Source organism: Chiloscyllium plagiosum, unplaced genomic scaffold (assembly GCF_037043375.1).
Source record: "Chiloscyllium plagiosum isolate Xiang-an unplaced genomic scaffold, Cpla_swu_hap1 HiC_scaffold_27, whole genome shotgun sequence".
Classification (NCBI taxonomy): domain Eukaryota; kingdom Metazoa; phylum Chordata; class Chondrichthyes; order Orectolobiformes; family Hemiscylliidae; genus Chiloscyllium; species Chiloscyllium plagiosum.
Window position 1 is genome coordinate 11,793,807 of NW_028270165.1, and position 10,677 is coordinate 11,804,483.

At 46.8% G+C, this 10,677-nt stretch overlaps 2 non-coding genes across 2 annotated transcripts; both read right to left on the minus strand.

Moving 5' to 3' along the window:
• Nucleotides 1–1,163: 1,163 nt before the first annotated feature.
• On the minus strand, nucleotides 1,164–1,235 carry trnae-cuc (transfer RNA glutamic acid (anticodon CUC)). The gene has a single exon. It is a non-coding gene; the product is annotated as a tRNA-Glu (tRNA).
• Nucleotides 1,236–7,113: 5,878 nt separating this feature from the next.
• Nucleotides 7,114–7,187, minus strand: trnan-guu (transfer RNA asparagine (anticodon GUU)). The gene has a single exon. It is a non-coding gene; the product is annotated as a tRNA-Asn (tRNA).
• Between the last annotated feature and the right edge of the window lie 3,490 nt (nucleotides 7,188–10,677).

A 10,677-nucleotide genomic window follows, 5' to 3' on the forward strand; every position in this document is an offset into this window, starting at 1 on the left:
GAATGGAGGGACAAACCGAATTTTTGAAAGTCAGCTTGGAAGCATCAATGAGAATTCGGCGGACTGGGTTTATTGGGGACCCGTTCTCCTTAAATACACTATATATGTATTCCTCTTCTGCTCTTCGTAGTTTCTCTGTGCTGCAGTGTGTAGTGGCTCGTTGAAGTAATGTCCTGCTGCAGCAACGTTTGTGGGTGTTGGGATGATTGTTTCTGTGGTTAAGTATTTGGTTTGTGTGTATTGTTTTTCTGTAGACGCTAGTTTGAAGTTCCCCGTTTGCTGTTCGCTCTACTGTGACATCTAAGAATGGTACTTTGTTGTTGTTCTCCTCTTCAAACCAGGAGCCCCCCTCAGGCCCAAAGCCTCACCATTTGGAACACCAGTATACAGACGAGTCAAAGGCCTCCACTGAAAACACCAAGTCGAAGATTCACGCCACTCCATTTACTCCATCCAAGAATTCCTGAACACCAAAGACACTAAGATAGAAGAGTATGGAATAATGCTGTCCTTTGACACAACAGCCCTGTTCACATCCATTAACATCAACTTGGCCAAAGAAAACTGAAGACACTACTCGAAGAACCAGAGACACAAACACAGCACCAACTTCATCAGCAAAGATAGCACTGTCAACCTCGTAGAACTGTGTCTTACCACCCACTTCGTATTCAGTAACAAGCCCTCCAAACAAATCAACGAAATACCCATGAAACCACCAGTATCAGGATTCCTCGCAGAAGCAATAATGCAGAGACTCGAACAAACAGCCCTTCCAACGATCCACCCAAACTTTGGGTCCACTACAGTGATGACACTTTTGTCATCAAAAACTGAAACAAATTAGAGGAAACCTACAACACCATCAACAATATCCTCGCTGACATAAAATTCACAAAAGAGGAAAACAACAACAAAGTGCCATTTCTGTATGTCACAGTAGAGCAAACAGTCAATCGTAAATTCAAAATAGCCTCTACAGGAAAACAACGCACACGAACCAAGTACTTAACTACAGAAGCAATCATCCCTCCACAAACATACAAATCTGAATCAGGACACTATTTCAACGAGCCACGACACACTGCAGCACCCAGGAACGACGATAAATAATTACACAGCGCATTTAAGAAGAATGCGTAGCCTGCACCCCTGAAAATGGTTTCCCTGACCGGGAATCGAACCCGGCCCGCGGCGGTGAGAGCGCCAAATCCTAACCACTAGACCACCAGGGAGATGCGGATTGTGCTTGTCAGCTCTCCTAAAAATTACTTTCCTGCCCGGAAATCGAACCTGGGCCGCGGTCGTCAGCAAGCTTTCACCTGTGCAACCAACAATGTCATTTCTTGTGTCCATTGCTCCCGATGCGGTCTCCTCCACATTGGGGAGGCTGGAGACTCCTCGCAGAGTCCAGTCACGGCGCTTGAGGGGATATTTCCAGGACAACCGCAACAATCAACCCCATCGCCCTCTGGCCCAACATTTCAACACCCCCTCCCACTCTGCCGAGGACATGCAAGTCCTGGGCCTCCTCCATCGCCGCTCCCTCCCCACCCGATGCCTGGAGGAAGAACGCCCCATCTTCCGCCTCAGATAAATTCAAACCCAGAACATTAATGTCGACTTCACCAGTTTCCTCATTTCCCCTCCCCACACCTTACTTCAGTTCCAAACTTCCAGCACAGTGCTATCCTCATGACCTGTCCTACCTGCCAATCTCCCTTCCCACCTATCCGCTCCACCCTCCTCTCTGACCTGTCACCTCCATCCCCACCCCCATTCACCTCTTGTGCTCTTTGCTACCTTCGGCCCAGCACACCCCCACCCCCCAATTTATCTCTCCGCCCTGGATGCGTCCTGCTTCCATTCAGGATGAAGGGCTTTTGCCCGAAAAGTCGATTTTCCTGCTCCTCGGAAGCTGTCTGACCTGCTGTGCTTTTCCAGCACCACTCTGATCTAAACTCTGGTTTCCAGCATCTGCAATCCGCACTTTTGCCTACCCAATAAACCCAGTGTGTCGATTTCACATCAACAAACTGACACAAGCAGACATAACGTGTGCAGAAACCCTAGCCACATTACTTTACATAAAAGACGTCTGGGAAATGATGTCCAGACAACTCAACGCTCTCAGCATCATGGTAGCCCACAAACCTACCAACACACTTAAACAGCGGCTAATGAACCTGGAATAGACTATACAAACAACCCGCAAACGAATGTTATTTACAAAATACCATACAAGGAAATATATACATGAACTCTGCTGCACAGTTCTCTGTGGCAAGAAATGCTGGGATGAGATAAGGAAGATTTTTTTCAGCCAAAACGAATCGGCACTGACTGGACAGCCATTTAAAATCAACGCTGTCAGGCCAGGATGGAAGATCCAACAGGATGAACAGATTTCTTAGTTCCAGAAGATTTACAAAGCTGAGACTGGGTTTTGGTGTTTGTTCCCTTTCCACTCCCAGGAGCCGCAGTGGTTGGCGAGGTGAGTTGGAGAAAGTGAAGTATGTCCATGAGCAGCGTGTGGGGCGATTTCAGCTTCCCCTCCTCTGACAGCGCTGTGACGTGACTCTGATGTTCTCAGGGACACTTACTGACGCAAGACAGTGAAAAGATTCCCATTCCCGCAAATCAGGAATTCAAACCGTATGCCGGCTTCAGGACAATGAGAAAGATTAATTGGAGTGTGTGAAGAAGCTGTGAGCTGCATTTCAAACAGGTAGGTGGAGTCAGATGCGTCATCCATTGCGCCCCTGGCACTGAGCGTACCTGACGCCACCATGCTGCAGAGTTCCGACGTTAACACGGACATGCGCAGCAATGGGAACATTCACAAGGTGAACAACCAAAGATAATCACCGTCACTGATTCCCTTCCATTGTCCCAACTTGGTGAAGCAGTATCTTTCACTGGCAAATAAAACACCCTTGTCCTCAGGTGCCTGCTTCATTTCGATCACGATTTCAAGCATCTCTCTGTTCTAATCTCATTACCAAACACTTGACTCAGCCTCAAAGGAAGCTCTGCGGGTATCTGCTTGTTCCACCCGAACAGGCAGTGAGTTGCAGATTCCCACCAGTCCCAATGTGAGTGAAATACCTTTCCCCCTCCACTGATTTGAATCTTAAAGAAGAAGCCGGGGAGCAAGCTCCCTTTCTTTTCGACGACATTTGTCATTTTGTAGTCGGCAGGGTTCACACCTGCGTGGGGAAACCGCAATGGATTTCAAGTCCATCGCATTAACCACTCGGCCCACGAATGCAGAACCACACTGACAGCTTCACTTCCCAGGTCTGTCTGCCTGTGGAGCTGCGAAAGAGTGAATCATCGCAGAGTTTGTTTGAATCCAATCACTTCACAGTGATTCGAAAGGGTTAAATATCTGCACACGGTGTTTGCAGATATTTAGGTGTTTCATCCCAAAAGATGAAATGAACTTTCAGTTCAAAACAAAAATAGAAATTGCAGGAGGAAATCAGCAGGTCAGGCAACATCCGTGGAAAGAGAATCAGATACAACATTTCAGAATTCTGTTTTCTCCGACAGGTACTGTCAAACCTGCCGAGTTTCTCTTTTTGTCTCGGATTCTCCGCATCCGCAGTCCCTGACATTCGACATTAATTCAATTCAAAAACCCCTTTGTGGAGAAGATTTCCGTTTGGGGAACATTTTCCTGACCCCATCAAAAGCGCACAGCTTGGAAACCAAGAAAGAACAGCGAACACACCACGCCTGGGTGGGCTCGAACCACCAACCTTTCAGTTAACAGCCGAACGCGCTGATCAATTGCGCCACAGAGACAGGCGACCGCGAGGCCTGCGCCATCGCTTAGGGGAGGCTATTAGTGAATTCATAATTCAGCCTCCACGCCTAGAATTACAATTGTCATCTATCAGTTTTACTTTTCCATAATAAAGCCTGGGAGATTTATTGTGGAGACACCGGGGACAGTCTGCAGACACATCCATGTCAGGAGGAACTAGCTTTCTTACTCCGAGGCCGTCGCCCTTCGAGCCTTTCAGTGTTTTGCCTGTTCCCGATTTCTCTCATTGGCTCGGAGGCGAGAAGGGGTTTGAATTCCTGATGTGCAGGAATGACAATTCTTTCAATGTCTCAGATCAGTTCATGTCCCGAGAACCTCAGAGTCAATCTCCCGGCCTCTTCCACAAGGGTCGCTGTCTGGACTGTCTCTACTCAGTCGGACAGTTCATCTTTCATTCTCCTCTAAATCCGCTTCCCAAAGAGTTTCAAAAGATTCACAAAGCTGGAGACTGGGATTTCTGTTTTGCTTCATGAACATTTTTCCATTTCCTAACTGACAATATTTTGCCAAAATCTCTTCCCAATTATACACCTTGCGTCATGTCCAGGGATGAGGAATTTCCATTTTGGAGAGACATTCCCAAGGTTGGGAATGTTCGCTTTGGAGCAAAGAAGGTTAACTGGAGATTTCCTGGGGCTGTTGGTAATTATGGGAGAAGAAGCGGTGGGAATGGGCAGATTAATGATCAGAAGAACCAATTGCCACTGACCAGAGTCAGTTACCAGAGGACAGGGATTGAAGTTCTTGAATGAAAAGCAGCACTTGTGCCGAATAAACACAGAGAATACTGCAGAAAGCCAACAGGTAGAGCAGCATCTGTGGAAAGGTAACAGAGCTGACGTTGTGAGGCTGGTACGTTGTTTGTTCAGAACCCGAGGTTCCTGCATGGCAATCAATTCCCAGACATAAGAAAACGTGGCTTTATTGAGCCGGGTTTTGTGAAGTTTGAGCGATAGTGCAACCAACAGGAAGTCATTTAAAATCGCCAGCGAAGAAAGCATAGTCAGCAGGTTACCAGCCTGGGCGGGGGAGCCCCAAAGCATCTCTACGCCAACACCTTAAGTGTTCGGCCACAGCTAAGCGCCCAAAGTTGTGGTCTAAAATTTCTCATGGAATGGTTCTAACAGGAAAGGTGAGTATTGGGCTTGTCCTGTCCGCGCCATAGCCCCAACGTATCCTGTTTCCCTGGATTTGATCAGGACAGCGGAGGCTGATGGGAGGTTGAACTGAACTACACACATTGATGAGGGATAGAGCGAGTGGGAAGGATCCATTCCCATGCGTAGAGAGATTAATAATCAGGGCCTAAAATAAGGAGCCACTTCAAGAAATTTGGGGTTCATTCAGCAAAGCTAATGTAGAACTGTTCACAGAAAATTGTGATGAAAGTCTCTCGAATTATTTTGATGAGAAGTGTTGATGATGCTAATACAATCGGTAGGATGAACGTAGATTGGTAAATGTATTTGGTGACAGTTCTGTTCTCGCCCTGTGAGCGAAACCTGGATCTGAAGGAATAAAAGGGACATTAACAACATCGATCTGAAATTGGATACGTGACAAGAAACAGAGCCATCATTAACAGTTGGCTTTTGAACTGGAGAAGGTTTCTCGTGAAATTAGCTTGAGGCTTGAGGTATGCAAGGTCAAGATAATTTAGGTAAAATACGGAAACGCTTTCCTCATTAGCAGACAGTGAAAGGATTACAAGACGCAAATTAAACATTTTCGATAAGTGATACAGTGGACTGGGAAGATAAGTATTATAAACTGTGAACAACAAAGTTCTGGAGCACAACACTTTCATTCAAAGACCGAAAACATCCAGGACCTGATTAATCAGATTGCATTGTGGTGCTTTTCTGCAAAACATCCACTTGCAATATCCTACAAAAGAGTGACAAAACCCATCCCTGTCAGCCCAGGATAGAAAATCCGAAGGGATGAACGTTTGCTGATTTTCTGAAGATTCACAAAGCTAAGACTGGGTTTTGGTGATTGTTTCCTTTCCACTCCCAGGAGCCGCAGTGGTTGAGGCGGTGAGTTGGGGAAAGTAAAATGTGGCCGTGAGCAGCGTGTGGGGCTATTTCAGCTTCCCCTCATCTGACAGCGCTGTGACTTGACTCTGATGTTCTCAGGGACATTGACTGACGCGAGACAGTGAAAAGATTCCCATTCCCGCAGATCGGGACTTCAAACCGTATGCCGGCTTCAGGACAATGAGAAAGATTAATTGGGGTGCGTGAAGAAGCTGTGAGCTGCATTTCAAACAGGTAGGTGGAGTCAGATCCGTCATCCATTGCGCCCGGGCCCTGTGCGTGTCTAACGCCACCATGCTGCAGAGTTTCTGACGTTTACACGGACATGCGCAGCAATGGGAACCTTCACAAGGTGAACAACCAAAGATAATCACCGTCACTGATTCCCTTCCACAGGCCCAACTTTGTGAAGCAGTATCTTTCACTGGCAAAGGAAACACCCTTGTCCTCAGGTGCCTGCTTCATTTCGATCACGATTTCAAGCCTCTCACTGTTCTAATCTCATTACCAAACACTTGACTCAGCCTCAAAGGAAGCTCTGCGGGTATCTGCTTGTTCCACCCGAACAGGCAGTGAGTTGCAGATTCCCACCAGTCCCAATGTGAGTGAAATACCTTTCCCCCTCCACTGATTTGAATCTTAAAGAAGAAGCCGGGGAGCAAGCTCCCTTTCTTTTCGACGACATTTGTCATTTTGTAGTCGGCAGGGTTCACACCTGCGTGGGGAAACCGCAATGGATTTCAAGTACATCGCATTAACCACTCGGCCCACGAATGCAGAACCACACTGACAGCTTCACTTCCCAGGTCTGTCTGCCTGTGAGGCTGCGAAAGAGTGAATCATCGCAGAGTTTGTTTGAATCCAATCACTTCACAGTGATTCGAAAGGGTTAAATATCTGCACACGGTGTTTGCAGATATTTAGGTGTTTCATCCCAAAAGATAAAATGAACTTCCAGTTCAAAACAAAACTAGAAATTGCAGGAGGAAATCAGCAGGTCAGGCAACATCCGTGGAAAGAGAATCAGATACAACATTTCAGAATTCTGTTTTCTCCGACAGGTACTGTCAAACCTGCCGAGTTTCTCTTTTTGTCGCGGCTTCTCCGCATCCGCAGTCCCTGACATTCGACATTAATTCAATTCAAAAACCCCTTTGTGGAGAAGATTTCCGTTTGGGGAACATTTTCCTGACCCCATCAAAAGCGCACAGCTTTGAAACCAAGAAAGAACAGAGCGCACACCGCCCCTGGGTGGGCTCGAACCACCAACCTTTCAGTTAACAGCCGAACGCGCTGACCAATTGCGCCACAGAGACAGGCGACAACGAGGGCTGCGCCATCGCTTAGGGAAGGCTATTAGTGAATTCATAATTCAGCCTCCACGCCTAGAATTACAATTGTCATCTATCAGTTTTACTTTTCCATAATAAAGCCTGGGAGATTTATTGTGGAGACACCGGGGACAGTCTGATCCTACCCTCTGCAGACACATCCATGTCAGGAGGAACAAGCTTTCTTACTCCGGGGCCGTCGCCCTTCGAGCCTTTCCGTGTTTTGCCTGTTCCCGAGTTCTCTCATTGGCTCGGAGGTGAGAAGGGGTTTGAATTCCTGATGTGCAGGAACGACAATTCTTTCAATGTCTCAGATCAGTTCATGTCCCGAGAACATCAGAGTCAATCTCCCGGCCTCTTCAACAAGGGGACGCTGTCTGGACTGTCTCTACTCAGTCGGACAGTTCATCTTTCATTCTCCTCTAAATCCGCTTCCCAAAGAGTTTCTAAAGATTCACAAAGCTGGAGACTGGGATTTCTGTTTTGCTTCATGAACATTTTTCCATTTCCTAACTGACAATATTTTGCCAAAATCTCTTCCCAATTATACACCTTGCGTCATGTCCAGGGATGAGGAATTTCCATTTTGGAGAGACATTCCCAAGGTTGGGAATGTTCGCTTTGGAGCAAAGAAGGTTAACTGGAGATTTCCTGGGGCTGTTGGTAATGATGGGAGAAGAAGCGGTGGGAATGGGCAGATTAATGATCAGAAGAATCAATTGCCACTGACCAGAGTCAGTTACCAGAGGACAGGGATTGAAGTTCTTGAATGAAAAGCAGCACTTGTGCCTAATAAACACAGAGAATACTGCAGAAAGCCAACAGGTCGAGCAGCATCTGTGGAAAGGTAAACAGAGCTGACGTTGTGAGGCTGGTACGTTGGTTGTTCAGAACCCGAGGTTCCTGCATGGCAATCAATTCCCAGACATGAGAAAACGGGACTTTATTGAGACGGGTTTTGTGAAGTTTGTGCGATAATGTTACCAACAGGAAGTCATTTAAAATCGCCAGCGAAGAAAGCATAGTCAGCAGGTTACCATCTTGAGCGGGGAAGCCCCAAAGGATCTCTACGCCAACACCTTAAGTGTTCGGCCACAACTACACGCGCAAGGTTGTGGTGTAAAATTTCTCATGGAATGGTTCTAACAGGAAAGGTGAGTACTGGGCTTGTCCTGTCCGCGCCATAGCCCCAACGTATCCTGTTTCCCTGGATTTGATCAGGACAGAGGAGGCTGATGGGAGATCGAACTGAACTACACACATTGATGAGGGATAGAGCGGGTGGGAAGGATCCATTCCCATGCATAGGGAGATTAATAATCAGGGCCTAAAATAAGGAGCCACTTCAAGAAATTTGGGGTTCATTCAGCAAAGCTAATGTAGAACTGTTCACAGAAAATTGTGATCAAAGTCTCGAGTTATTTTGATGAGAAGTGTTGATGATGCTAATGCAATCGGTAGGATGAACATAGATTGGTAAATGTATTTGGTGACAGTTCTGTTCTCGCCCTGTGAGCGAAACCTGGATCTGAAGGAATAAAAGGGACATTAACAACATCGATCTGAAATTGGATACGTGACAAGAAGCAGAGCCATCATTAACAGTTGGCTTTTGAACTGGAGAAGGTTTCTCGTGAAATTAGCTTGAGGCTTGAGATAAGGTCAAGATAATTTAGGTAAAACACGGAAACGCTATCCTCATTAGACAGTGAAAGGATTACAAGACGCAAATTAAACATTTTCGATAAGTGATACAGGGGACTGGGAAGATAAGTATTATCAACTGTGCACAACAAAGTTCTGGAGCACAACACTTACATTCAAAGACCGAAAACAGCCTGGTCCTGATTAATCAACTGGTATTGTGGTGCTTTTCTGCAAAACATCCACTTGCAATGTCCTACAAGAGTGACATGACACTTCCCTCTCAGCCCAGGATAGAAAATCCGAAGAGATGAACGTTTGCTGATTTTCTGAAGATTCACAAAGCTAAGACTGGGTTTTGGTGATTGTTTCCTTTCCACTCCCAGGAGCCGCAGTGGTTGAGGTGGTGAGTTGGGGAAAGTAAAATGTGCCCGTGAGAAGGGGGTGGGGCTATTTCAGCTTCACCTCATCTGACAGCGCTGTGACTTGACTCCGATGTTCTCAGGGACATTGACTGACGCGAGTCAGTGAAAAGAGTCTCGTTCCTGCAGATCGGGAATTCAAACCGTATGCCGGTTTCAGGACAATGAAAAAGATTAATTGGGGTGTGTGAAGAAGCTGTGAGCTGCATTTCAAACAGGTCGGTGGAGTCAGATGCGTCATCCATTGCGCCCCGGCCATGTGCGTATCTAACGACACCTTGCTGCAGCGCTCTGACGTTAACACGGACATGCGCAGCAATGGGAACCTTCACAAGGTGAACAACCAAAGATAATCACCGTCACTGATTCCCTTCCACAGGCCCAACTTTGTGAAGCAGTATCTTTCACTGGCAAAGGAAACACCCTTGTCCACAGTTACCTGCTTCATTTCGAAAAGGATTTCAAGCCTCTCACTGTTCTAATCTCATTTCCAAACACTTTGCTCACAGCCTCAAACGAAGCTCTGCGGGTATCTGCTTGTTCCACCCGAACAGGCAGTGGGTTGCAGATTCCCACCAGTCCCAATGTCAGTGAAATACTTTTCCCCCTCCACTGATTTGAATCTTAAAGAAGAAGCCGGGGAGCAAGCTCCCTTTCTTTTCGACGACATTTCTCATTTTGTAGTCGGCAGGATTCACACCTGCGTGGGGAAACCGCAATGGATTTCAAGTCCATCGCATTAACCACTCGGCCCACGAATACAGAACCACACTGACAGCTTCACTCCCAAGGTCTGCCTGCCTGTGGAGCTGAGAAAGAGTGAATCATCGCAGAGTTTGTTTGAATCCAATCACTTCACAGTGATTCGAAAGGGTTAAATATCTGCACATGGCGAGTCTAGGTGTTTCATCCCAAAAGGTGAAATGAATTTTCCGTTAAAAACAAAACGAGAAATTGCAGGAGGAACTCAGCAGGTCAGGCAACATCTGTGGAAAGAGAATCAGAGACAACATTTCAGGATTCTGTTTTCTCCGACAGGTACTGTCAAACCTGCCGAGTTTCTCTTTTTGTCTCGGCTTCTCAGCATCCACAGTCCCTAACGTTAGACATTAATTCAGTTCAGAAACCCCTTTGTGGAGAGGATTTTCGTTTGGGGAACATTTTCCTGGCCCCATTAAAAGCGTTCAGCTTCGAAACCAAGGAAAAACAGCGAACACACCGCCCCTGGGTGGGCTTGAACCAACAACCTTTCGGTTAACAACCGAACGCGCTGACCAATTGCGCCACAGAGACAGGGGTCGCCGGGGGTCGCCGGGGGTTGCACCATCGCTTAGGGGAGGCTATTAGTGAATTCATAATTCAGCCTTCCCGCCTAGAATTACAATTGTTGTCTACCGCACAGTCTTGCG